The sequence below is a fragment of the Lolium rigidum genome, chromosome 3 (genome assembly GCF_022539505.1).
Source record: "Lolium rigidum isolate FL_2022 chromosome 3, APGP_CSIRO_Lrig_0.1, whole genome shotgun sequence".
Taxonomy (NCBI): Eukaryota; Viridiplantae; Streptophyta; class Magnoliopsida; order Poales; family Poaceae; genus Lolium; species Lolium rigidum.
The window spans coordinates 89,085,324-89,110,300 of NC_061510.1; the positions used below are offsets into that span (position 1 = coordinate 89,085,324).

A 24,977-nucleotide genomic window follows, 5' to 3' on the forward strand; every position below is an offset into this window, starting at 1 on the left:
GTAGCATCGGCGGCGACCGCCTGTAGCATCGACGCCCTCGGCTGGTAGCACTAGTGAAAGCCACAGTAGCATCCCAAAATCGGTGGTCGTCGGGGTCGGAGGTAGTGGGTCCGGCCGGAACTCCGCGATGAGGTCGACTTCCCTTGATGGCATCGAGCGGAGAAGCGCGACGAGCTCAAAAGCGGCGAGGTGGGCGAGCTCCCGGCGGCAGGTGGCGGCCAGCTACCCCACCTCACCCTCCCGCTCGACTACTTCGCTCCGCGCCCGCCGCCGGCCCCGCCCGTCGTCGTCGCGCCGCCGGCCTAGCCCGTCGTCGTCGCGCCGCCAAACCTCCTCCAACTCCCGCGTGGCGGAGATCCTTATGCTCGCCGCCGGCGTGCCGCAATACAACCGGCTCCGAGCCATGAGCCCCTCCCCGGCGGCGGAGGAGCCACCCGCGCCGGCGCCGGAGCTCGTTCGGGAGGCTCCTTCGCCGGCCCGGCTCCTTCGCCGGCCTTCTCGCTCGTCGCTCCATGGTGAAAAAAGTGAGAGAATAGGGAAAGCAACGAGTGGACACAGGAAGAAGAAAGGATAACGTGTGGTGTAGTGGGTCCCATGGACACGCGTCACGCGCGGAAGGAGGAGGCTGCGGGCGTGAGATCCTCCGGGGGATTACAATCATATTCTATTCCCCCAGGGGACGCTCGCGTCGCAACCTCCTGATGGAGCGTCGTCCGATGGACTTCCATCGTCGGGCTGATATTGCGCCACGTCACCCACTCGCGGACAGGGCGTTACTCCTATCCCGCATTTGCCGCATCCCACCCACCACCCGGTCGAGACGGCGTGGGGGCTCGTGGGTTTCGTGGTGGAGAGGTTGGCGACGGCGGAGCGAATCCGCGCGCCGCCGACGGTTCCTCGCCACCGGAGAAGACGACGCGCTCCTCCGCTTCCTCCGGTGAGTTGGCTACCTCTTCCTCGTCTAGGACTTCCTCCTCTGCTCGCTCTTCCCCCAACCCTAGGATTTTTTCCGCTGGCTAGAACTCCGCGGTGGCGTTGCAAATCCGCGCACCGCCGATGATTTGCTTTGATGTGTGCCTCCAGTGTTGCTTCCCGCGCGATTAAAACACGCTGCCTTCATTTTCGTCCAAGTAATTGTTTCGTACCCGTTGAATCCTCACTTTTCCCCTTCATTTTCTAGGTGTTCTTCAAGGGAATCTTCGCCGGCATTCGATTCGAGTCGTTCCGAGGAATTTCTGCTCGTGCAATCATGGCTGTAAGTTCGAGCTCGTTCTCGTGTGGATTTTATACTAGGATTTGTAGGCGTTTGTCATGTTGATTTTGTACCCTGCGAGCTACCCCTGTGTATTTCTAGGGCTGTAAGTTCGAGCTCGTTCTCGTGTGGATTTTGTACTAGGATTTGTAGGCGTTTGTCATGTTGATTTTGTACCCTCGCGAGCTACCCCCGTGTATTTCTAGGGGTGATATACGTTTCTATTTGCTATCCCGTGTGCTTGCTATTGCTGCATAGGTTCATAAAATTAGCTATATTCTAATTATATTGCAAATCCTTTTATTTTTTTGCTACATTCTCTCGTGATAATTGCTATCCAGCTTGCATGCAAATGTTCATGATTGCTACATTCTCTGTGATAATTGCTACGTCGGTGATACATTCTTGTATGCTTGTGCTTCATTTGTGTCTTTTGCTTTTATTTAGTTTGCTACATAGGCCATTGTGTTTATAAGTTTTGTTTACCCATCTATGTACATTATGTACATGAATTGCTGCGTTATCATTTTAAATGTTTTTCTTTTGATTTTTTTTGTGTTCTTCATTTTTAACAGGAAGATGGGATTGGTCATTGGGTTTCCAAGGATCGTTTTGCTGCAAAGCGTCTGCATGCTCTTGCTGCAGAGCTCGATGATCCGAAGAGACGTATTATTGAAGAGCAGAGTGCATTTAGAGCATTGTTGAATGTATCTCCATTCAACATTCCTAATGCTCTAATAGACTTTGTTGCCTCTCATACTAGCCCTGGTTTGCGGGAGTTCAAGTTCCACAAGAAGAGGATAGTTTTCACAAAAGATATGGTGAGGAAAGTTTTTGGAATTCGATGCGGCGACAGACTTGTTGTTCAGAAGAAAGGTGAGCATCCTCAGCTGCGGCGGATATACATAGAAGAAGGACAATCAAGGCCTTTCATCCAAGCATGCCGTTAAATTGCTCAAGGCTTGTGATGTTACGGATGACCTCACCATTATCGAACATGGGATCTTATATGTTTGGCTACGGTTATTGCCCCCGGTAGCGCAAATCTGATTAGCCTTGACTATTTGGACCGTATGTTGGACCCTCGGAGGACTCACGAGTTTGCATGGGATGAACACTTGCTTGAGTTAGCAATGCAGGAGGTTACAAAAATCAATAGCAAGACAAGCAGAGGTAGTGGTACCGGGAAATGCTAGGAAAAATGAGTTTTGGATCACCGGACCGTTCGCCCTTCTAGCTGTACGTTGTTGAACTTACCCCATGCTCTGTTTTGTTTTTTGCTTTTTTGCTATTTTTCATGTTTTAATCTTCGCTATCAGTAATCGAATTTGTTTATGCTTCCATCCTTTCTTTGACAGAGTTGTCTACATGGATCACCTTGATTTTCCACCAAACCAACATGTCATTAACTACTCAATTCCTAGAGTATGTTTTGTGACCAGTAGTGATTTCAAGTTTGTTGTCCAAAATGATGCCGATAGGAAGATCCCGAATAATAAGACTGTTTTTGGAAGGCGTCCGGTGAGTTACTCATAGCACCGCTTGGTTTTTTTGTAGTTTTTTCTATAAGATCCTTATTTTCTTCTCTTTTTTGTTGTGTAGTTTCTTGAACTCGTTAAACACTCCTTATGGAGTTGTCGCTTTTCCCAACCGTCATCATGTTGAGGAGCCCGTTGAGCAGCCTGTTGAAGAATCGAAGTGAACCCATCTCGCCTCGCTCAATGAATGGCTTGTGTTTCCTACTAGTCGGATCTTGAGGTATAGTACATTGTTTTCAGCCTTTTTCCTCTATTATTTTTCATGTAATTGCTGCATTTTTTATATTGTCTTGCTACTTTACATTTAACAATGTTGCTACTATAGTTACTCGTTATGTGCTACCATGGTATCATCCGAAAACCTCCAGACTTCATTAGCATTTATGTAGCAAACCAATACTTTTTGCTAACATGTTATATATTTTTTGCTACTTTATTTTAACAATGTTGCTACTACGGTTAATGGTATGTGCTACCATGTTTTCATCTCAAAATCCCCAGCTTTTATAATGAATGCAACAATTGCTCTTTTATACTTGCTTCATTAGTATTTTATTAGTCGTATCACCTCCATTTTTTCTTCCCGATGTATGTGCTATGTATCTCGTCGACGAGTTCCAACTGCTTACAAGCATCTGTATGAGAAACACAGGTCTATTTATGGTCGTGATCTTGACACCACTCTCAAGAATTTTGGTGTTGGTTTGAAGCAAATGCATTCGCAGCGCATGGCAGCTTTGCTTATTGACATAGATGCAGCAAAGAAAGAAGGTGATGGTCCTAGTGTGCATTTACCAAACGTAGGTGGAGTTGAAGATGAAAATGTGGATCGGTGTCCGACGGACATGATGATGAAGGTACTTCCAATCATGATGATGAAGAAATCCCTGCAGCTGATTCTGAAGAAACAGACAACGACGAGTTTGTTGTCGAAGCAAGGGCTGCCGTCATGGACTCACGCACACTCGTCGTGGATATGCCGCAACTGCCGTTCGTTGGATTCTTCTATCGGTGGAGATGTTGCTGGTGAACAGGTTTCTGTTGACAGCCCTGTGATTTCACCTACAAACTCACCATTTGCTCGTATACCGGAGGGTATATCTGTAGAAGCTTGGAATAGAGCCCCTGACCCTCCATCAATGGAGCTATTCTCTCAGGATCCAGATGGAGTTGTTGTGTCTGAAGATCAAATCACTATTCCCGCGAAGAAATTACTCCGCCCGTCGATGTTCCTTCTGTAGTGAAGCTTGACGACACATGTAAGCTTGACGACACATTTGCTTTATTTTATGTGTTGTAATTGTAGTTTTTTGATCGTCTAACTATCTGTTCTTTTTTTATTTTTTACTAGCTTCTGAGCAGCCTAAAGTTATGGAGGCTACAACACCACCCATACCATCCAGGGATGTCGAAGATCACTTGGGCGAGAACGTGTCACCGCAACATCCTACAAACACAGGTCATTTTTGCCTAAGCAAGTTTTTTTCATCTTTCATTGTTCATGTTTACTAAGTTTTGAAAGTTTTATTAGGTGCGGATGTTTCGGCTTATTAAGAGAGCTAAACTTTTTGCTGCCGATGGCAAACTTAGTCCGATTGTCGGTATTCCTTTAAATGTGGGCTCAACTGTTCTTGTGGCTGAAAGAAGCCCTTCTCCTTCTGGTATTCCTTGAGCTTAAAATGTTCATTTGCTGCATTTTCATTTTTTTGTTGCTACATTATGTATACTGTTTTGGCTACTTTACATAATAATTGTTGCTACATTCCTTCTTTTTGTTTAAATGTTTATCTTAGTACTCACTTGCAATTCACAGCATAAAATGGTTTTTGTCTGTGTTTTTCTGCTTCAGATGTTGCTGCAGATGTTGTCACCAAAGATGCTAGTACTGGTGCTAAAACTGTTGAAAAGAAAACTAGGTACAAGAGGGCTGCCAAGGGTGAACTCTCACCTCCGAAGCTCGAAGAAGATTAAGGTCTCTCAAGATGTTGTGCGTAAGTACGACAAATATGTTTCACATGGACGGAAATTCAAGAGGAAGAAGAAGAATGAAGCGGCGTGAGTCCTCCGTGTCATTTTTGTTTATTTTTTGCTGCATGGGTTTTGTGTTTCATCTTACCCTTTTTCCTTCATTCTTTTGGAAATAAAAGTGTTTGTTGATTTTCCATTGCTGCAGCAAAGAGTTTCTGAAGATTGGTCGATTCTTTTGCTCGTACAAGTCCTTCATTGGAGCTCTTCGTCCACGCCAATATCTGAGCAACGTAGTGATGGCAGTTTGGACAGAGAAGTTCAATCATGCAGCAAAAGCAAGTGCTGAGAAGAATCCCCGAAATCACAAGAGATATGCTTTCTCTCCGTACTTTGCGGTGAGTAATTTATTGCATTTTTCTTCCAAGCTTGTCCAATGTTATCACTTGTTTCATCATCTTTTATTGTTTTCCAAACATACAGGAAAAGCTTGCTGTAGAAACCTCTACTTTTGACCCTGCCTCTGTCATGAAAGAGTTCAAAATTGCATGTAGCAAATTCAAAATTCTGAAAGATGACATGGTGAGTTTTTCGTGTGTGTTCTTGTTTCTGTGAGCAATTTCAAGGTTTCTCATGCATGTATAACTTCTTCATTCTTAAATTATCTCTCTGTTTGTATGTAGCTTTACCTGCCCATAGTACAAGCCGATCATCGGATTGTATGTCGCATCAACTTGCTGTGCAAGCAATTTCACATTTTTGATTCAATGATGCCAGAGAATGGTGTGAGCAGCTTAGCAAAAGCAGCAAACAACTTGGTAGCAATTTCCACCTTTTTTTCTTAATGTTTTGCTTCAACTATTTTTGTCCTTACTATCCCATGCTCGTTTGTTTTTTCCAAAGTTCTCCAACTTCGTCCGGATCGCAAACGAGTCCAAAGTTTCATGGGTTGACTTTGGGAAATTCAAGGAAAACACACTCGACCATCCACAAGCAAGACACTTTGTAAGTTTGCTTCACCGTTTTTTGACAATTAAATGATAGTCATAATGTTTCTCTCGCTTCTTTCCTCTTTTTACTTTGTTTTTCACCATTTTTTTTGGTTGATGCGAGTATGATCGTGGATTCTACGACCATTCTTTACATGGAGCACTTCAATGGGAAAGTCATGCCAAATTTCGAGAATGATGTAGTTCCAGATTTTCGAAGGTTGCTCGCAGCAAGCCTAATCGACAACAGGGATAACCAGAGTGATGATGTCGACGTGATAATGAACGAGGATTTGCAGCAGGGATAGTTTAGCTTTTTGTTCAAAACACATGGTGTTGCTTCCTTTTGTAACTGTAACCATGTACTGGAACATGGAGTAGAACTAGGCTTCTGGTGATGGTTCTATATGTTGGACTTGTCAGTTGAATGATCAGTTCTTTTTATGTTTTCTCAGTACAATCTACCAGATATAAGTTTAATGTTGGCTCTGGAATATGGATGATGTTTTGAGTTTAAGTATGACAAGTATTCTCATGTTTTATGGTCTTTTCCAGTATCATTCTCTTTTTACTTGCTACATAAGTTGATTTTGTTTGCTGGTAAATACATAACCCACTTTGCTACCATGCTCATATATTTTTGTCTGTCAATTTACTCCGTGGTACATGCACTTCCGTCATTTTTAAGTGTTGCTTCACACAAAGAGTTTATCTCCCTGACAATGTAATAAACAAGTTTTGCTTCAAACCAAATGTTACCTAACCTTTTATTTTTCAACATGCATGCTGCAAGCAATTAGGTTGAGCTTTTCCATTTTCTACTATGATGCAAACACAATGATACAATAAAATGCTTCAATGCTTGAACCATCAAGAAGTTGTCAATTCAAATGATCCCTTTTGTGTCCCCAGTATGACAAATATAGTATGTTCCTGATCTGGAATTAATTTGTTGCCGCAAACTCATATCTATTATGTTGTTTTCACAAGCTAAAAGTGTCTGCATCCGCATCTGTTTGTTGCTGCAATTTTTGTCCAAGTATCATTTTACACTATCCAGGTTACAAAATAAATATAAGACAGCCTCGGGTAGAAAATCAACAATGTAGCATCTCGTAACATTTTATCAACATTTGTAACTTTGTATACTATAATTGTAAGCATCCGTAACATATCTCAACATTTTTCAGAATTAAATGTATAATTCCTCGCCGAAGCAATCTATAACGTCAAATTCGCTCCCGCTTGCATTGCATCTTCTCTAGCCAAAGCAATTTTCATGTACTTGCAGTCCTTTACGGATATGTGATCTTCATCACCACAGAATGGGCACTTCTTCTTCCTCGTACTTCCTCTTTGGTTTTGGCTCTTTTGGTGTTTTAGGTTCACTTTGCTTCTTCCTTCTCTTCTCATTTGCCTCATCCCGCAGCTCGACCAATGTCTTCCTCCGCTTTTCTGTTATCTTTGGGCGACCTTTTGGCTTCGTACGTGGAGGATTCTTCACCTGTTGACTTGCAGTACCATCTACTGTTGTTGTTTGTTGCTGTGGAGCTTCAGGTTTTTGCTGTCTCTGGTCCTCACTCTGTCTATGCTGATAACCTTCTCCTTCTTGCTGCACTTGACCTTTTGCTTTCAGCATTGTAGCAACAACTTTGCTTGCTTCGTCAACAATGCGGGATACGAGCAACATATGTATCATCATCGAAGCATGCGTCAGATGCCAACTGGTTCATCTTTCTGCACAGTGAGTTGTACTTGAGTGTGTTACTTGTCGGGACACCAAATCTGATTGTATTTGTCCCAGGTTCAGGGGCATGTGTTGTTGCCGCCGCGGACCACCTTTCAAGCATGTATCTTCCTGGTATTTGCTGCACATTGAGGTGCACCATCACCCTAATGATATGTGGGCATATTAAACCACACATCTCAAACATGTTGCATCCACATGTGTATAATCCTTCTTCGTGGTTAACTCGCAACCCGATAAGTTTTCACATCAAGGTCTTGATTTGGAACAAGATCAAAACATAAGCCTTCTCGCCTCTACATGGATAGGGTAAAATCTTGTTGAACTCGAACCATTTTTTGGAACCCGTCGAAGACTTCCTTGTGTAAAATTTCAATGCCTCGTTCTTCAATGTCAGAATCGCATTTTGTTTTTGTCACAAATGTAATTAGTAAATGCTCCAAGTAATAATAAAACAATGCTACATATTCATTAGGGGACAATGTATAAGTGTTGTGTAGCATGGAAGAGTCTCACCTGCCCCAAAGCTTTGCTGTCGTCGTCTCCATTGTGAAGCCCGCATTGTCTTCACGATCCAACATCAAATTCTGGCACAACTCATACCGCTGCACGAAATTCCACACGGAGTCACTAGGGCGAACCAATGTCTTGAAGTATGAGTTAAGGCCTTCCGATCTTCCAGCTTGTGCTTGTGAATGGGAAAAACTTTTCCTGAAGTAAACTGGTGCCCATGTCTTTCTGCTCTTCCACATATTATTGAGGTGGTTGTTCTCTGCCATGTCGAAGCTTCGCAGCATATGCTGCCAGCAGAATTCAAACTCCTCAATAGTATCAGTTCCATATATGCATGAGTAAAATGCATCCGCAAATGGATGGCCTTCTCCCAAATTTGGACCAAGTTTTTTCCTTGCTAGGTGCAAGCACATGGTAGCGAGCAGATCTCGTGTACTGAATTTGGAAATACCTTGTCAATTGCAGTAGCCATAGCCTCGGTCCTCGGTCCGTCATTATATGATCCGGGTGCATCCGATTCATTGCGAGCATCCACCTTTCAAATACCCACTTAAATGTTTCGTTGTTTCATCCGGTAGCAAAGCACAACCTAGAACAATCGTATGTGTGTGGTTATTTATTCCCACAATTGGAGCAAAAGGAAGATTATACTTGTTGGTGCAAAAGGTTGTGTCGAAGAAAACACAAGTCCTTGTACTTGGGGTATAGTGCTCGGTCCTTCCATCCACCCGTAATAATCCTCCGACAAGCATTGTTTGAATCAACTTGTGTGTCATAAAAGAAATTTGGACTTTCTCGCTTTCCCGCGTTCAAAGTACTCAATCACCATGCTCATATCACGCTGTGATACTTCCTCTCGCAGCATTGTCCTTATGTTAGACACATCTCTCTTCACGTAGCCTAGCGTCCTTGGGTCGCCACCATGCACACTTCCTAGACAACCCATTATCTGAGCGGTTGTAATGTTTTGATTATGTAGCGTCTGTAGGAATTGGAAATCTTCTTCTGGGACTTTCCTATGTGATCCGTAGTAGCGTCGCCTCCTCGCTAGCTTCACCATTGGGTGGGTGTGATCTTCTTTAAAAACGAGTGACGCACCAATGGCCATTCCGCTTCCCAACAACCATATGTGCTTTACAGTCACATCGAAGCAAAATATTACGCTGCTTTGATTCGTTCACGTCCACCTCGTAACCAGCTTGTTTGCTTCTTGACTTTTGCTCACCAATGTTGCTCATATCAACGAAGCTTCTTTTACTTTTGCAAGCAGCTTTCTTTGCTTCTCGCAGCAAGCATTCTTACATTCAGCTGCTGGTTTACCAAGTATGCACACACTCAAACACTCGCTCGTATTGTGTCCTTTGGCACTCCTCGTGCTGTGCTATACTTGGTGTTTCCAATGCGTGTGCCGAAACCAAGCTTCCACGCATAGTCATTGTATACTTGTTTTGCTACTTCAAGGTCATCGAACATCATCCCAACAAATGGAACCACAGTGCTGTGAACAAATTTCTTCACCATCTTCTTCAAGCAACATTGGAAGCACTCGCACTTGTCTGTACTATTTGGTCCAGGAACAAATTTTGCTGCATCATTCCCATCTTGATCAGCACCATCATAACCTTCCGTTTGCGCTGGCTTGTTGAGGTCAAAACCTTGAAGGATGCTGTCGGCAACAAACCCCCGTCGACATAACATGAATTGTTGTTATAGTCTTGTAGCTAGAAGCAACTTTTTCTCGTAGCAATATGCAGTCCAAAATCCAGACTACCTCTGCAGAGACTTTATTTTACTTGCTGAACTTTTTTTGAGAAGCATAAATGACCAACTATATATGATGAAGAATATGTGCAGCACTATATTTGTAGCAATAATTTTATATGCAAGCATCATTGCTGCATGAAGCACAAATATTTCTTAATACAAAGGCCAATTCCATCACGTGTAGCAATTTTCAGCACCTGGCTACACGGTTACTAGGTCTACAAGTTTTTTTGCAAGCATAGAAGCAAGCTGCAGCAGCGAGAACTCGTGGAGATTCGGAGAGAAGAACTCACCGATGCAACTGGTTGGTCATCTTCGGGGTTCTGGTTGAAAAACACCGGAGGGTTGTTGAATCTTCCATGGATGGGTTGCTCGCAACGGCTCTTCTGCTCCGGCGTTCGCCGTATCCGCCGCAGCTCGCCGGCGAGGACCCTGGTTAGATCCGGAGCTTGAAGCAACAATTGGCGGTGGGACTAGGTGGTTCTTATGGCCTGGAGGAGGGTACAGCACGGATCGGAGCAGATGCGCCATGGATCACGCGGCGGAGGTTGCTGCAGGGGCTTGTCTCCGGCGGTTGCCGCGCGGCCGTCGCCAGTGCCGGAGAGCTTGGCGCCCGAGAGGAGAGGTTGGCGACGGGGAAGCTGATTTAGTTGTTTTGCTGCAATTCGCAAGTTTTTGCTGCCCGGCAGCAAAAGCGGGACGATGTCTTAATTCCGACCAGATCGTACGGTGGAGGTTGTTCCATCCAACGGCTGGCGACCCGGGGGCTGGGAAATCAGATCCCCCGGGGGACGCCCAGCAGTTTCCTGATTCATCTCCCCCGGGGGATTAGGTGCGTCTCAGCCTCCTGGTGCCTAGCCGCACGATGAGGTCGATCCTACGGCTTGCACACGCCTGCCTTTTCCTCTGCGTGGCCGCACGTGATGGGTCCCACCCACGTTCTTATCTCTTCCGATCCCCAACCTCCACCTTCTTTTCTTCCGCCGCATATACGTGGACGTGGATGCTGCCGTGGCCTCGCCGGAGAGGATCCTCTCCAGCTCCTTCGCTGCCTCGACGCCGGGAGCAGCTCGCCCGCCTCGACGCCGGGAGCTCGGCCACCTCGATCCCGGGAGCTCGCCCACGGCCCGCCTCGACGCCGGGAGCTCGACCGCCGTGACGCCGGGAGCTCGGCCGCCTTGACGCTGCGAGCTCGCACGTCTCGCTGACGGGAGCTCGGCCGCCTTGACGCCGCGAGCTCGCACGTCTCACCGACGGGAGCTCGCCCCCATGGCCTGCTCCGTCGCTACGTCAAGCTCCGCCTCCTCTGTGGTCGCCCTCTTCGCCGACCTCCTCCCCTGCAGCCACTACTGATGGCCGTCGTTGCTGCGCGCCGTGGGCGTAGGTGCTGCCTACTGAGGGCGCCGTTGCTGCCTCCCGTCGGCGGAGGTGTTGCCTGCCGTGGGCACCCTTGCTACCGGCGGTCGACGACGCTGCTGTGTAACCCAATTTGGGATGCTACTAGTGGCTTTCACTGGTGCTACCAGCCGAGGGTGTCAATGCTACAGGCGGTCGCCGCCGATGCTACCAGTGTCGCCTCCATCTCGCGCTCCTCTGCTTCATTAGGAGGTTTGCTGCCTTAGGCCTGCGGCGTTGCTACCTGCGAAGGCCGATTTTGCTATTTAAGGTGTACGACATTGCTATCGGTGGAGGGTGGATTTTTTGCTACCATAGGCACAGGGTGTTGCTACTAGCGGCTTCTGGCGTTGCTGTTCTAGACGGACGGAGTTGCTGCAACCTCGAACGGCTCTATTGCTAGCTGCAGGGCGAGGTTTCCGTTGATGTCTTAGAGGATTTGCAACATATGAATAAAAAAATTTGCTACAATTTATTTGCGATTTTTGCTACATCTGCGTAAGATGTTTGCTACGGGGTCTCCGACGAGGTCTCCGGCGAGACTCCGGCGAGCTTAGACTTTTTCTTTTGATTCATGGACGAACCGTTTTTTGCTTCAGTCATTTGCTGTCGGGGGTGATTTTTTGCTGCCGGAGGTGTTTTTTTGCTACATGCAAATCTGACCGTCAAAATGATTGATCCGACGGCTGGGGACCCGGGGGCTGGGAAATCAGATCCCCCGGGGGACGCCCAGCAGTTCCCTAATTATAATAGCCCCGCTCACGAAAAAGCACCTGAAAACAGCGGACATGTGAAACAACATGCTAGAAGGAAGGCCACATGCGCTGCATCAACACGGGCGCTTCGATCGGTCGGCTGATAGCAAGTGTTTTCCTTTTATTTAGCGGATACAAAGAGAGTTTTTCGAAGTGACGGTTTTCTAATTCTAAATCTCAGCTTAATTCCCAGTCAACTCGTAGCATATGTAATTGCGTAAATCACGCTAGCCTTGGATAAAAACGTCCATGAATTGCAACAAGTCAAATATCCAAATCTTTAGATTTCTTCGTGATACATGTTAACCATTAGTTACTACTACCTCAATCCTAAAGGTTAAGGCTGATTTTTTTTAAAAAAAGTCAAACCAAGTAAATTTTGACCAAACTTTTAGAACAATCTATTAACAAATATAATATTTTGTAGATACAATACGAAAGTATATCTCATTACATAACTAATTATATTAGTTTTGTATTTTGCATTTTAATGATTTTTGGTAAAAACTTAGTCAAATTTGATATAGTTTGACTTTCTAAAAATAATATAAGCCTTAAGCTTCGGGACGGAGGTAGTATAATATACTAGTATATGTTCTACAACCTCTGTCCATAAAAGAATAATATCATAAGTTTACCTAAATTTAAATGTATCTAGATACTTTTTGATGTATAGATACATCTCAATCTAGACAAATATAACTGATATTTTTATATAGACGAAGGGACTGAAATTTGATGATCTCCCATTAAACTGAAAATTAGTCACTCCCTTATTGCTACAAATAATTATACTACTACAATAAAAACATCGCTATAAATTTCAAAAAAATTGCTACAAAAAAGTGGTTGAACAATAATTTTTATTGCTACAAATCCAACAATATTTCCTGAAGTCACAGACGGTTGCAAAAAAAAAAAAAATTTACAAAAAAAAATGCCACCCCATGACAGATCCGAGTCATACTAAGTATTGCAACAAAATCTATCACGTGACTTACAAGAATTGTATACTATTACGAGAAAATCTTCATAGCAAAATTTTAAAAAGTAAAGTTATAAAAAAATGTTTAAACAAAAACTAGTTTGCTACAGGTGGTTTACAACAAAATTCGCTGAGAAAAACGCCCATGAATTGCAACATGTCAAACACCCAAATCTTTAGATTGCTTCGTGATACATGTTAATCATTAGTTACTATAATATATGTTTTACAACCTCTGTTCATAAAAGAATATCATAAGTCTATCTAAATTTAAATGTATCTACATACTTCTTGATGTATAGATACATGTCAATTTAGACAAATCACCGATATCTTTTTTATAGACGAAGGGTCTGAAATTCGATGATCTCCAAGTAAACTGAAAATTAGTCACTCCCTTGAAGTGAATATGTGTCGGCACTGTGGTGATTGGAATCAATGTGTTGTCCAACGATTAGGTAAATGGAATCAAGCTCTAAATCAATATACACTAGTAATTCACTGTCTCCTCACGCGCGGCGGCATGCGCAGTTTTGAATCTTTTGCCCGGATGCCCTCCCTCAGCTCCTTGAAAGATTCAGGTATGTGGTGGTACTCGTGAAACATGAGTCCTTCAGCCCTACACATGTTTTGGAAGAAAAGGCCACAAGGATTCAGAAGAGTTAGAGTTAGACACATAGGCAGTACTACGAAAGGGAGGAAACTGAGCAGTAAAACTTACCACTCGCTAGGATGGCAGTAGGTGAATAGATGATCAGCAATGGTGAAGGGGCGCACGGAGGGGCGGATCCTATCCACCATGTCGTGTATCTGGCAGTGCTCTGCCAAGTCCTCGGACAGTCCAGTCGTCACCGAGTGCAGCACGACAGGACTTCCGTTATTTTGAGAGAAGTAGATGGAGTTGCCCGTCAGAGAAGGGAGGTCCCTGGCAGAAACAGACAGGCAGCGATCCCTGTTGAGGAACAGCACGCGATCACCCAGACACTTCACCGGAATCAGCTTGCCGATGCCGCCGCCGCTTCTGCGCAAGTGCACTACAAAGAGTGCAAAGCGGTCGTGGTCGAGTGGATGGACGACGAGCAGCATTCGTCTACCGACCTCCACCAGGAAATACCGGGAGAATCTGTGGACATCTGGAACATGAGCAACCACCGCTGGCACTGGCACCGGAGGAGAGTCGTCGTCGAGCTCGAGCGATGGTGGATATAGCTGCAGGATCTGTCTTGAAGCTGATGAGGTGGCGTAGAGCTTTCCTTGGAACGGCAAGATGCTTTTGCTTAGGAAAGAAGACCCTCGATAGAGCACCTTCCAGTCCGAATCACCTGCCTCCGCGGCGAACACCGCCTCCCTCCAGCGGAACCACACCACGACTGCGATGGAGCTCGGCGAGCTAGCGCTGTCGCATACCACGGCGTTCATGTCGAGAAGGTGGTGCTTCCACCACCGATCCACCTCCTGGCGGTACACGCGGGCGAGGGGCGGGAGATCGACGGCGACGCGCGTCAAGGGTGGAGCACCCGGACCGCGGTGGTGCTCTTGTGCAGGAGGATGACGAGGCCGTCGGTGAAGCCCACGATCCTGTGGCGCCGGAGCTCCGGCGGGCGCGCGCGGATGCGCCTCGCCGTGCGCGTGTTGAACAAGGCGATCTCGCACGCGTCGTCCGGCCGGACCGCGTCGCCTCCGCACAGCGCCACCCAGCAGCACGGGCGGAGGCGTCTGTCCCGCAGGGTGGGGTCGCGCAGCGGGGGCGTGCAGGCGCGCCAGTAGAAGCAGACGGCGCGGAAGGCGATGCAGTCCACAATGTCGCCGCCGGCTAGGACCCGGCGGAGGACGAGTAAGACTATGTCGGTGGGCAGGGACGCCCAGCCACGGCTTGCCCGCGCCACGCGCTTGCTGGGAGCGACCGGAGCCAAGGAGGCACCTTTGCGCTTCCTCCCGGCTAAAGTCCCCGTCGACGGCCCCGCCGGAGCAAAACGAGGCAAGTTTCTCTCCATCTTGCAGGCACGGAATTGCATTCTCGATCGGCTTTGCTGGATGCTGGGATCTTCTCCGTCCCGTTCCTGTTCCCCAGCTATATAGTATGGGTGTGCATATGTCTCAGTCGACTGAGATTTTGTTAAGTCTCAGTCACCTCAGAAAAGTGTAACTGCAGTTCAAAAAAATGTGCAACTCGGATCAGTTGCACTTTTCTAGTAGAAAAGTGCAATTGCACTTTTTTAACAGAAAAGTGCAACTCAAGTGCATTTTTGTGGGTGACTGAGATTTAAGAAATTCTCAGTTGACTAAGACATAGCAAAACCGATATAGTATTGGTTAGCTCTTCAGGTTTTTTTCGACTGGGGCAGGGTGTCCTCCAGACGCGGGTGCAGGGTGTAGAGGGTGCGAGGGTGCGGGATGCGGGCCGCGCACCAGCGGAGAGCCACGTGCGTGCGTTGTTTTCTCTATTTTTTTTTCGTTCTGCTTTCAGGGTATAGGGTGTGGACGTCATCACTGTTTCATGGATCGAACTCCACCTGTGTTTCCTTCTTTTTTAAAAAACCCAACTGCTAAAAAGTGCTCGGGTGCTACCTGGCTCGTCCGAGCCCTCGATTTTGAGCCGTCCGATGCGTTCGATCAACCCTCACAAAGACGCGTCGTCCCGACAGTTTCCAGGCCCACTTCGCCGCCCCAACTACTCCGTATCTGATCCCCACTGCACGCACCACCCCTCCCTTCACCGTCTCCTGCTGGCTCCGGCGGCATGCTCCACCACCTTGAGGATCCTCACCGGCAGTCCGCACCTCCGGCCCACTTCCGCCGTCGTAGCCCCTCCTCACCCTACCTCGAGATACCCTGGAGCCGGCCTTCCTTCCCCGTCGTTGGAGGAGCGCGGAGCCGCCGCTGGTTCACACCACCTCCATCCTCCCTCCCGCAGCGAAGACGCGATTATTGGGTCCTCTCTCGATTCGTCTAACCCTAGCCGCCTCGAGCTCCGGTGCGACGGCGCCATGGACGCCAGCATGGCATCATGTGCCTCCGGATCTTCTTCCTCGAGCACTAGATCAAGGCCTCTACGGCATGAACGCGCCGCCGTCTCCGCTGCCAGCGCCTGTCTTCATGGAGGTAACCCGCTTAAGCCTTCCCAATCAATCCCTCCTCTCCTCCTGTTCTTGCTGGTTGCGTGTGTGTGTGTGCTTGTGGGCAGACGGGCGTGCTTGCTTGTGCGTGCGTGCTTAATTAGCTTGTCTTGCTGCCAAGAGCTGGATGTCTTCCGATGTGTGTTTATAGTCTGTGTGGTTGTTAAACTTGGACATTGCACAGCCTGACCTGCTGCAGCTTATCCAGCAGCATGAGTTCAGCCGGCTACTGACGAGCAGCTTGCCGTCAAGAACAACAAAAACTTCAGCAACTTGTGGCATCGTACGGGTGGAGGTGACGACGGTGGAGGTAGCTGCAATAACTCTCCATGACATTGACATGACCACGATGGTGGGGATCTCCACGACGGTTTCAACAACGGGAGGCGGCCATCTCTGGAGCACACCATAGGTCAGACCATGACAGCAAGAATTCGAGTTTTGTCACCCTGAAGCAAACGAAGTAAAAGTTCTCTGAATAAAAGTGATAACCTGCTTGCATATTTGTTGTCAGATGTATGGGTGAGAGAAAGGGAGAAGATTTTGAGTGGGGAAGGAAAACTGTTTCTCCAAGATCTATTTGGATTGGGTATCAAGGTTCTTGTTCATACACTTCTCAGTTTTACAAATATGCGTGCCTGATTTGAGCAGAAATACATATTTGAGCATGTCTGGTTTGTGATTTCAGCATTAATACTTATGCATGCTTGCCTTCTTCCTTACAAAATAAGACCTTTTGTTTTCTGCAGTTACATATTACGTATGAAGAATCAAACATAGAGAACATTGTTAGGATAGTCCACCTGAACACTTTGTTTTCGAGCCATCAATTACATTCCTAAATTATCTAGTTTGTTCGCTATTGAATTTTAGGTAGCGGTCACAGCCATGCTGCTGGGTGGCGCAAAATGCTACACTGATGCTCAAGTCTGAGGCAAAGCTCCTACGGTGCACTACAGGCTGGTGCTCTAATGTTCTATTTCTCTCCCCTCGTACCTTTATCCTTCCAGAATGACAATGATCAGTGGGAATTTAGAGATACTACTGTCCTGTTAGCCAAGTAGCTTACAAATAATGTCCGATGAAACGATTTGTTGTCTCAGTAATTATACATTTTTGCTATGTTTTCGATGACTAGATGAGTTCAGCCGACAAGACAGACTAGATGAGTTGCAGACACTACTGCCATTAGTTGCAGGATTCTATAGGTGGTTCATTAAGGTCCAACTCATCACTTTTTTTTTTGGAAAAGAACAATATCAAATTCCACCAAAAAAGAAGTGTTTAAACATACTAATTTAGTCCAGGGGCACTGATGTAAAGCAACTACTCAAACATGAAGAGCCGTTGCATAAAATTTTGAACGAAATATATCCATATTTTCATTTGGAAAATTTTGATTCAATTAAGTTGCATTTTCCATCCCACTAAGTTTTTTTTGGTTAATATTAAGTTGTACATTGACCATTATAAACTAAATTGCCTTTTGTCACCACCTCACGTGTATACTAATTCTAGCTAAGTTTCAAGATGGGACTTGGTTAACCATTTATTTTTCGGATTCGAACCTATTTAACCGTTTTGTTTAAAAGGTTAATAAGTTTAACCATTAGGTTAATACGGTTTAAATGGTTAACCATTGGTTATTAAGGTTCAAACCATTTTAAACATTGTGCAACAGTAGAATGGCACAAATCGTTGGTAAATGAGAATGCATTATACAAAATGTTTAATACTCATAAACTTCGACTTGCTACCTTGAATAGTCGGTCAAAAAAATCATATCTAACTGCCTAACTTTCATTGCAAGACATGTTACAGTACTATTTTGCCAATTCAACAGCAGCGGACACACGTGCAAGTGCTAACTGAGCTAGCACGCATGTCTCCTAGGCTCTTAGCTTTTGTTGTCACTCGTATGAGTCGGCAAGCGCAGGGTGCGGCGAGCTGGCCGAGCATCAGCCGGCGAGCGCGGGGACGCGGCCAGCTGGTCAAGCAATCGAGCATTAGCGGGTGAGCGCGAGGCACGGCGAGCTGGCCGAGCACCAGCCGGCGAGCAAGGTGGCGCGGCGAGCTGGTCGAGCATCAGCCGGCGAGCGCGGCGAACTGGTCGAGCATCTGCCGGCGAGTGCGGGGGCGCGGCGAGCTGGCCGAGCATCAGCCGACGAGCGCGAGGGTGAGCTGGCCGACATCAGCAGGCAAGCTGGCGCGAGGCGTGGCGAGCCGGTCGAGTATCATCCGGCGAGCACGGGGGCGCAGTGTGGACAACGAGCGCGGCGGCGGCGTCGCTTTCGTCGCCTCGTAGGAGTGACGGGTAACCTTTGGTAAAACAGGATCGAACCTAAATAACCTCTAGCTTTTTCAGGTTAACCATCCGGCCCATTGGGCTCTTTTTTAGGTTAGGTTAACCTAACCAATGGGTAAACGGGAACCATTTCCCATTCTTAGCTAAGTTGTTTGATTCAGCAAAATTAAGTTGTGCCCATCACTTTAATATAAGTTTTTACCTATAATAAAATGCCCCCTAAGTAGTATATTGGTTGAATTAAGTTGCTTTTTGCCATCTCAATAAGTTGTTTTTCATGAAAATTAAGTTGTACACTGATGCTTTTAAACTAAGTTGCTTTTTTTCCTCCCCTTAGTTGTATACTGATTTTAACTAAGTTGTTTTATTCAGCATACTTCAGTTGTTTCCATCAGTTTAATCCAAGTTTTTTTTACTTATAATCAAATGCCCCGCCCCCTAAGTAATATACTGATTGAATTAAGTTGCCTCTTTTCATCTCACTAATTTGTTTTAGGAATTTTCTTATTACGTGCCATGAAATATATATATGAAAGTAGGAGTTGTAGCATTTCTTTGCAAACCAAGGAACAAATCATTTGCATTTCTTTTCTTTTGGATGCAATGTTTTAGGTTTATGCGGCAACAACAGTATTACCAGTGTTTAACTTGCTGTCAACAGCGAGCTACCAAGAATATTTTTGACCTATGTATGTACCATGTACAAAAAGAATAACAAATGTGGTCGCTTCTTCTAAATTGTAGATAGGGCAGCTGTTGAGTGTTTCTTCATGTTGCTTTTTAATTATGCTTCTTCAGTTTTGAAGTTGGCTACTGGATTAATTAAGTTGCCTTGGTCAACATGCCTACTAAGCTCAAATGTGTTGTTATTCTGATTTTTCTGGCACTAAAATTTGAGATGAATAAGCATTGTGTTTATTCGTTTATGTTTATTGGTCATTAGCCAGGAAGCTATTATTATCTGGGTCCTTCCTGGTAGCACCGCTGTGAGGATGACATTGTTCATCCAGTTTGTTCATTGGTGCTTCTTCAGTTGTTTTCATTGTGGCTGTTAGTGTTTTTTTACTGTAACCTAAGTTGCACCCAATTCTAGCCCAAGTTGTTTTCACCATACCCTAAGTTGTGTTCTTTGGTTGTTTTCACTATAGCCTAAGTTGTCTTTTGGTTTAGCCTAAGTTGCATTTGTTTCGTAGCCTAAGATGTAGCAAGGAAATCATGCATTTGTTATGTAGCCTAATTTTTTTTTTCATCTAGTCGTTTTCATTATAGCCTAAGTTGCTTTCTACTCTAGCCTAAGTTATACCAAAGATCATGTAGAGTTGTATTTGTATATGGATTTAATTGAGTTGCTTTGTTCAACCAGCTTAAGTTGTGTACTGAATATGCCTAAGCCGTGTACAAGTTTCTCACATGAGTTGGATAAATGGAATACAAAAAGTTGTTGTGGGTAGCCTAGTTTATAGTTGCCTGTTCATTATGATAAAGTTGTTCCTTTAGCATGCTTAAGTTGGTTCTAAATCCTACTTAGTTGTTTTTAATGTTTTTAAAGTTTATGATACTTGATTTTTCATTTTTAGTTTTTTGTTCATCATGCCTAAGTTGTTTCTTTAGCACGCTTAAGTTGGTTCTAAATCGTACATAGTTACTTACCGCAGAAATTAGTAGTGAAAGTTGCAATTCTCAGTACTATGATGTTGTTGACTCTTGTTGCTAAGTGAGCAATATCAAACTAAGTTGACTACAAAATATTTTAAAAAATAGTGTAACCAACTATGTGCATAAAGTTGTTTTGCCACAACACTGAAGTTGTTTTCCAAAAAAAAGTTTGCCGAAACATATACAAATAAGATCTAGTTTTGAAGATCTCGTCGTGAGAGGGTCAACAATGAAAACGGATCACACTTCTGACAAACCGTCTAAAAGTTAAGACTTTTTGAAATTTTCCTGCATGAAAAATAATTGCACGTGTGGGCAATTCAGGTACGTTGAGTAAATAGGTGCTAAGAGTCTTTCCTTTTTCGGAACGGTGGGCTGGGTACTTTCCGTATCCAGGGTGAGGGCTAGCTAAAACTAACTGGCCATCGATTGCTAGCTAGACGCGTCCTTTAAAAAAAAGCCACCGAGCTATGAATAACATTCATTTTTTGTTGAAGAAAATGAATAAATATTCATAGTATTACAAAGAATCCAAAAAAAATGAAACAGATTGAAGAAAAAGGAAAAGAAAACGAACATGAAAAAACAAGCTGGGCTAAAATGGACCGGCCCATACACCCAACTGAGGGTGCTTCGTATGACCTAACCTGATCGGCATATTGGAATTGCCCTAGTTTACGAATTCCCTTTCTGGCGCTTGATCGCCGGAGCGATCAGTTTCCACCGCGTAACACGCACGCGCCCACCTGCCCACCTACCTCGTTTTTGTCGTATTCAACCTGCTCTCGCTTCGCGCCCAGGCCAGAAAAAAAGAATGCTCCCGCAGGGATTTGAACCTGCAACCTCTCGCTCACACACGCGCGGCGCGCCTGGCAAGCCAACCATTAGAGCTACTCGTCATTCGTGTTAACAACAGAGACGGATTATTTTTGTACTATCAATTGTACATGTTAGAAACGTACAAATATGAACTTTTTTTCGCGAATTCCTTTTTGCGATTTTTTCATTTGTATCATTTATTTTAGATTGCTTAAATTTATCCTATCTATGCAAAAAAAAATTTAATTCCCTTTATTCAATTCCCTTTTCAATTCCATTTTGTACAATTCCCTTTCTTTATTACTATGTAAGTTGATTCATGTTTCTTTTAACCAACTATTATAATTCCCTTTTTCGGGCTTGTGGTTTTTAGGGGGGAAATAACGGGTGGGAGATTCACTTGCAACTCAAATGAACTACCACTTGCTACTCAAAGTAAATACCATTTTTAAGTTTGTAAGGTAAAAAAAAGTTGCTAAAATATTCTAAATTAAAATAAACTTTTAGGATTGCTAGGTATTTATATTTACCATTGATAAATAACGGGCACCGGGTAGATAGCTTGCAAACTAAAAAAGGGTCACTAAAATATTCTAAATGAAATAATTTTTAGGGTTGGTAATTATTCATATTTACCGGTGATAAATAATGGGGCACCGGGTTGATAGCTTGTAAATTAAAATAATCGCTAAATATTCTAGATAAAATATTTTTTAGGGTTGATAATTAGTCATATTTACCGGTGATAAATAATGGGGCACCGGGTTGATAGCTTGTAAATTAGAATAATCGCTAAATATTCTAGATAAAATATTTTTTAGGGTTGATAGTTAGTTATCTTTACCATTGATAAATAACGGGCGCAGGGTTGATAGCTTGCAAACTAAAAAGGGTCACTAAAATATTCTAAATGAAATAATTTTTAAGGTTGGTAGTTATTCATATTTACCGGTGATAAATAATGGGGCACCGGGTTGATAGCTTGTAAATTAAAATAATCGCTAAATATTCTAGATAAAATATTTTTTAGGGTTGATAGTTATTCATATTTACCGGTGATAAATAACGGGACACCGGATTGATAGCTTATAAATTAAAAATAATAGCTAAACATTCTAAATAAAATAAATTTTAGGGTTGATAGTTAGTTATCTTTATCATTGATAAATAACGGGTCACAGGGTTGATAGCTTGTAAATTAAAAATAATCGCTAAATATTTTTAAATAAAATACTTTTTAGGATTGGTAGTCATTTATTTTTACCGTTGATAAATAATGGGGTACCGGGTTGATAGCTTGCAAACTAAATAAAAGACGCTAAAATATTCTAAATGAAATTAGCGTTGGTAGTTATTTACATTTACCGTTGGTAAATAACGGAGCACTAGGTTGATAGCTTGTAAACTAAAAAAAGAGTTGATAAAATATTTTTAATGAAATTAGCTTTTTAGGGTTGGTAGTTATTTATATTTATCGTTGATAAATAACGGGACAACGGGTTGATAGCTTGTAACTAAAAAAAAATCGTTAAAATATTCTAAAGAAAATTAGCTTTTAGGGTTGGTAGTTATTTATATTTACTGTTCATAAATAACGGGGCAAGGGGTTGATAGTTTGTAAGCTAAAACAATTGTTAACATATTTTAAATGATATTAACTTTTTAAAGTTTGTACTTAATTATTTTTACTGTAGGAAAAATGCCCAAAATGCAAATACCCGTGTTGACAAGTTTTATGATTTTTACTTCTGCCACGTTATTGATGATGGTATAAAATTAGCCCGTCTTCAACTAAAGCAAGAAGTGTTTGGTGGAGGAGCTGGTCCGTCCCGGTCTCCTCGTGCGCGCGGTCGCCGGTTCGATTCCTAGCTGCAGCGCGATTTAATTTTTACGTCCGAGCTCGCGCGGACTTTCCCGAAATGGAAACAGCCAAAGCGCGATTTCTATTTTCGGAAGCTGTCGGAACTGAGCGCTGGCGTGGGATGGAGCGGTCGACCGCTAGTTAGGGTCGCCCCCTAGTTTACCGCTTTAAGTCCATCCTCTCGTTTCCCTTCCCAACGAGCGAACAGGGAGGCGGTTCCTTGTCAATCGTCGAAGGCCGGCGAGCCTGTGGTGTCAGGATCCTGATTGGATCTGACGAGCTGGGATCAACAAGAACAACAATTTAGAAATATTTGGTAGAAAAACAAGATAATTGCAGGATATAAATTGTAGGAGAAATTGCAGAAAAAGTAAGAACATAAATTAAGAACAAGATAAATTTAGGTTTTTGATTTCTTGATTCCTTTCACATGATACACAGATAACCTTATATGGAGTGAGGCTACGTACAAGATGATGGAGTAGTTGAAATACCAATACTGCCCTCACACACTAATAACCACTAGTAACCCCATATTACCTACCAATACCATTCCCTGACATGTGGGTTCCCTGCTCCTCCATCCGCCACTCTGGCGACGGGAAGAGGGGGAACCCCAGATCCTCGTGTCTGGCTAGTAGATAGGGTTAGGTCTAGGTTTTCTAGCTACGCAGCTCTGATGGTGACGGCTGCGGCGTAGATGAATAAGTTTGTTCCCTAGCTTCGGTCACATCTCGGCGTTGGCCATCCCGGCGGTGGCGAGGAGCTCGGGGGTTTGTTTCCTGGTCGGCCCTTTGGTCCGGCGAAGCTAGGTGTTCTTCGCATGGTCGGCGAGGTGACGGCGACGACCACGTCGTTGATTAAGGTCCTCCGGCTTCGCCCCTGTCGCGGTGGCGTGTGCTCCGGCGTCACCAAGAAGCTTGTGAGGTCGTCTTCTACAGAAGTCATTCCGTTGCTCCTTCTGCCACTAAACGACAGCATTCTGGGGATGGTGGTTGCTCTAGCGCATGGTTGGTGGTAGATGGCGTGCGGGCCCAATGTCCTTCGGCCGACGAGGCTGGTTGGAGGTTGCGGTTCTGGAGCCGCAGAGGCATGGGGATGTACCCCAGTTGACGTGCCACAATGGAGAAAACCTTGTCGTTTTTGCGACAGCGAATTTCATCGGCTCTCAAAGCATTGATGCGATGGTGCTTCTTTGGCTCATGGCGCGATGGTCTCTTGGTTTATTTTCCGGCGGGTGCTTCGGCTATGGCGGAGATGAGCGACATGAGAAGTTTGTGTTGTGCGCTTCCCTAATAGTATGTTCAGTTAGAATCCTGTGTGTGGGTATCATGTTGTATTCTGGTTGCTTATAAACATGCAGTGTTTCCCTAAAAAGAACGCTTTAAGTCTAAAATAGGAGCACCACTGGTTGTATCGTATTTCATCTTTCCTCGTCTTCAGAAGCCGTGCCAGGTCTGGTGCCGCCATTAATGATACACGCCTTCGTGTCCCATGTCTATCCTTAAAAGGGCACCGACAACATCATGATATCGCCCACACCTCCCTCGCCACGGTTGTATCCAAACACATGGACAACCACAACGCGTCGTCGCAAAGCCATGGACAAGAAGAGGAATGACCACGAGGGCTCCACACAGAGCGGGTAGGTTGGACCGGGCTCATTTGTGAGGTAGGCAGTTTTCTTTAGGGTTTGTTTATTTTATTGCGGTTTTCTTTCGGTTTTGTGTTTTTCTCAGGTTTTATCTGTCAGGATTTTTCGAAAATTTAATACTTGAACTTATTTTTTTATTATTTTGAAGTTTGAATTTTTTCACATTGAAAGTTTGAATATTTATTTTAAATTTTAAGATTTTGTAATCCAAACTTTTAAATTTTGAACTTTATACGTTTTTTAAATTTAAACGTTTCTTTTACATTTGAACATTTTTTATATCGAACAGAAAGAAAAAAAAGAAAGAAACCATACTACCCTCAGAAAAAAAAAGTATGCCACCGAAAGAAAATCTTTCAGTTATAGCCATAACTTCACAGCTAAGGCATACTATTATTTCACTCAATAAAGGTTTATTACCATTTGTGAATCAACCATTAATGGTCAGGAAATTTCTGGTGGAATGCCATCCACTGCAGAGAAACGAAGACAAGACGACAAATTAACACCACGCCTTGGGCTACAAAAGCTACCGGTGCCTGTTGAGGAAGTAGCTAGTCTGAGGTACCCTCCCTCTACTTCGATCCGCTGCAGACCAGTACTGTAGTACACCGCGCCGCCGCACGTTCACCATTGTCCATTGCTGCGATGAACACGGAGGGC

General features: G+C 44.4%; 1 long non-coding RNA gene across 2 annotated transcripts; it reads left to right on the plus strand.

Moving 5' to 3' along the window:
• The first annotated feature begins 15,719 nt into the window (after positions 1 to 15,719).
• LOC124697411 lies at positions 15,720 to 17,261 on the plus strand. 2 transcript variants are annotated; one of them, XR_007000788.1, is made up of 3 exons: positions 15,720 to 16,005; positions 16,228 to 16,431; positions 16,534 to 17,261. It is a non-coding gene; the product is annotated as an uncharacterized LOC124697411 (long non-coding RNA). The 2 variants fall into 2 exon arrangements; XR_007000789.1 differs by lacking the exon at positions 15,720 to 16,005 and having other exon boundaries at positions 16,187 to 16,431.
• The last annotated feature ends 7,716 nt before the right edge of the window (positions 17,262 to 24,977 follow it).